Genomic DNA, 4078 nt, shown 5'->3' on the forward strand with positions numbered 1-4078 from the left:
GTACATCTCTGCTCCTTTAAAATCGTTGATACAGTCTGATGACTAGAACCGGTGATCTTTCAGTCCCAAGCGGGCTTCTCTGACCACGGCTCCATGTGACCCTGATGCGACAGTGGAGCTGAAAACGCGATGTTCCGATCTTCAGCCGATGCACGTTGCATAGGAAAGCAAAAAGCGACACTTCCACGTTTTGCCTCCCAATATCCTACGTCTAAAAATAGAACGCGATGAATTTCCTACACGGCGGTGTTTTACCGATGCTTCACCTACGTATTGTGCTGTCTGGGTACTGAAGGGACAGGTAGAGGATAGTCTAACAGAGTTATTTAAACTAAGATAGTTATCTGTAATGTAAAATATAACATAGAGAATATACATGATATATGTTAAATTGTTCAGACATTCAGAAAGATGTCAGCACGATAGCCTAATTTATTTTAACAAATGAAGACAAATAGCCTAAATCACTATCAATTTTACACCATCATATTATAGGCCAAAGTGTTAAAAAGAAAAGAAAAAAAAAAGAAAAAAAAAACTTCAAGCATGTTATGTTATTCAGCAAAACAGGCTAACCCTTAATGAAATGTTTTTTAGCCTCAGAGCAGCAGATAAGCAATGTCTCATGTCTATAGACAATGACACCGTTATTAATAAAGTGCACTGCTTAGGAGGCTTTTGATGCTTTAGGTAGCCACTAAATAGTGAAGCTACTTAAGAGTTTAGTGTAAACCTAACAATAGAGCACCTCTCTGTTGAAAAGACAAATGCAATTTTAATTTTTATTTCAACTTATTGCTCCTGTACAAATGTAAATACTTTTTTCATCTTTATCACATTTTTACCTTTTAAATCTTTATCTGATTTAAATTTGAATTAAACTTGTTTATGTGAAGTGTTTTCTGTTAACTTACCAACATACACCTGAACTTATACCCAATAAAAAGTCATTGTAAGAGCTAGCTGCTGTTTTATTTATTCAAAATTTTCCTCCGTGGAAAAAGTGGGCCGGGTTTGTTCATGAAACTCCCGGTCTGAAAAAGGGGCCCAACTCCGGCCCTGGTGAAAACTTGATGTTTGGAGCCCTTCTGGTGTGCAGGCTGGTACTGTGTATCAGCACTACTTACTGTGTGCAGGACCTGAGTCGTATCTGCTCCAGTCACTGGTTGGTGGCATTAAGCTCAGTCAAGAACTTTAAGAAATATAGTTTAGATAGTTCACACATAGAAGAACCTACAAAACCTCTTAGTATTATTAAAGTGCGTTTCAGCTGCTTGAATGGGGTTAGTGTAGAATTATGTACAAAGATCTAAAGAAAGTACAGATGAACAGGCCGGTTAGCTCAGTTGGTTAGAGCGTGGTGCTAATAACGCCAAGGTCGCGGGTTCGATCCCCGTACGGGCCACACCTGCTTTTGGACTTAAACTAACAAACAAGTGATCCTTCTCTAACTAACAGGTCCTATTAACCTGGGCTTCAAACATTGTCTCTGACAAGTGTGAGATCTTTTTACTGCCCCTCTCATTCTAGTCAGAAACATGCCATTATTTCAATTAGCCAAACTTAATGACCCTTCTGTAAATGGTTTAATGTGCACACTGCTGCTACTGGCTTGTTTTCTTTTCTACAATGTAAGTTCATACCTTCAGGTTCATGTTATTTGAGATCTCTACATAGATTTCTTCCTCATGTGCAGAAAGACGGAGTTCAGTTTGAGATAGAGGTGGGCGGATCGATCCAAATATCGATAATATCGATACCAACGCTGGTATTGATATTGAGCAATACTCGTGTAAAAAGATCGATACTCAAGCTGACTGCTGCGCTCGCGGATTCATCAAAGTCTACTCTCTGTCTGTAAGAGTAGCGCTGCGCTGTGTCGTCTTTTGTTGTTGCACCGTCACGTGGCTCAGCGGCGCCAGCCAAACAGACATGCAGGTAGGCTCAGCCTGACCCGCCCACTCAGCGCTCTCCTCGAGTCGACACGTCACAGTACGGAGAGAGACATGATACTGTTCTTAAATAAAAATCTCTAATCCTTTGTTCTCAACGGGGGGAGGGCCCACAGTGTAGCTGTATTCTTTCTTTATTTATACCTTCTTTATTTATTTTTCACTTATTGTTTTTATTTTGTTTAAAGCCAGAAGTGCACTGAAGGGAAGAAATTCCTTATTCTTTGTATTATTTTATTGTATTGTTCGACTTGAAAAACAGAACAAGTTTGAAACTGTTTACAGTATTTGTTGTGGTGTGTTAATTTTGTTGTATTGTGGTTTGTCAGCCCTCTACCTCAGGACATTTTGTTTTAAGTTGTGTTGAGTGATATTTTTTTACACTGTTTATTTAAGAAAAAACAGAATTGCACTGAAAGGAAGAAAATTCCTTCTTTTTTATTGTTTTTCCTAAGAACAATTCTATTTGAAAAAAGAAACAAAGAAAGAAAGAACTAGAAAAGATGTCTAGTGAGGGGAGAATTTTTATTTTTATTTTGTATTGTGGTTTCTCCTTTTCTACCTCAAAAAAGATTTATTGTCCTAATGTTAAGGCAAACTTTGTTTTGTTACTGTTCCATTGTTTCTAAACAAAAATGTTGATTGTGATAATAAAGTATTTTGTTGTCACGTACAATGTTTGGCGAAATTCTATCCTAGGTCTTTTGGATCCTTTGGATCTATGAAGCTTAAATATTAAAAAGTATCGGTATCGATATCGGCGATACTGGCCCTGCATTTACTTGGTATCGGATCGATACCAAAATTCCCGGTATCACCCACCTCTAGTTTGAGAAGCTCTCAGCGGGAGAGCGAGTGAGTCTGCGCGTTCAAATGAATCAAATGATTCTTTGAGTCGATTCTTTAATCCGATTCTTTAAGTCGAAGGACAGGAATAGACTCGAAAGAGTCGATTCACTAAGTTGATAGTACTCAGCAATCCAAGAAATTGGAAGCTGAAGGAGTCGCTTCCCTACATAGTGCACTACGTAGATAGTATTTTAGATATGAATTTATGTTCCCTACATAGTGCACTAAATTGTATATCAGATAACGGATTTATGTTCCTTACATAGTGCACTACGTAGTGCACTAGATAGTGAATTAGACAATTGGTTTATTTTCCCTACACAGTTCACTAGATACTGTATTACATAATTAATTATGTTCCCTACAGAGTGCACTAGATTGTATTTTTGATCATAGATTTATGTTCCCTACTTAGTGCACTAGACAGTATATTAGACAATTGATTTATGTTCCCTACACAGTGCGCTAGATTGTATATCAGATAACAGATTTAATACGCAGTCGTAGTAAAAAAAGTCTGTGTCTCCTTCATGTGTGTGTGTGCGTGTGTGTCGTTCTTGGCCGCTCGTTGTAGATTCCAGGAGATTTTATCTGACTTGCGGGAATGAGGAAGCCGCTATGTATATGCTGGAGACTCCCGGAACTTTTTCTGTACTTTATTTTACAAAAAGTCAGAGTGTACTATGAGAGGGGGAATTATGTTTCTTATTATATAATTGTTTCTTAACAAAAACCCCAGACTTCATTAAAGTTTATTACATTAATAAAATTACTTTTTATTCACCTATAAACTGTAGTGGGTTTTTACTGCACATGATGAACTAATAAACACAAAATCATTTATTAGTCAAAGCAAATTGATGATACATTCACCTCATAAATCATGATACACTGCTCTACCCTACATGAAAGTAAGTACAAAGTATCAGTATCGGATCGATATCGGCGATACTGGCCCTGTATTTACTTGGTATCGGATCGATATGAAATTTTTCAGTATCGCACACCACTAATACAGATGTGCTAATGGAGATGTTTTACTGCTAAGCTGCTGTTCAACTCCAGTCCAGTTGGTGACGCTGGTGCGTCTTAAGTTGTTCTGCCAACCGCCATTAAACATCATAAGAAGAACAAGAAGCTGCTGTGTTTGTACTGTAGAGCCTCATCTGTAAGTAAAATATGTATTTAATTATAACCCTTATATTTAATTATAACCACATTCTAATTAATAATAAAACTAGAGTTCATAATAAAACATCACTGTGAGGATTTGAGGA

At 37.4% G+C, this 4078-nt stretch overlaps 1 non-coding gene across 1 annotated transcript; it reads left to right on the plus strand.

Moving 5' to 3' along the window:
• The first annotated feature begins 1331 nt into the window (after positions 1–1331).
• trnai-aau (transfer RNA isoleucine (anticodon AAU)) lies at positions 1332–1405 on the plus strand. The gene has a single exon. It is a non-coding gene; the product is annotated as a tRNA-Ile (tRNA).
• The last annotated feature ends 2673 nt before the right edge of the window (positions 1406–4078 follow it).

Source organism: Trichomycterus rosablanca, unplaced genomic scaffold, assembly GCF_030014385.1.
Source record: "Trichomycterus rosablanca isolate fTriRos1 unplaced genomic scaffold, fTriRos1.hap1 scaffold_260, whole genome shotgun sequence".
NCBI lineage: Eukaryota > Metazoa > Chordata > Actinopteri > Siluriformes > Trichomycteridae > Trichomycterus > Trichomycterus rosablanca.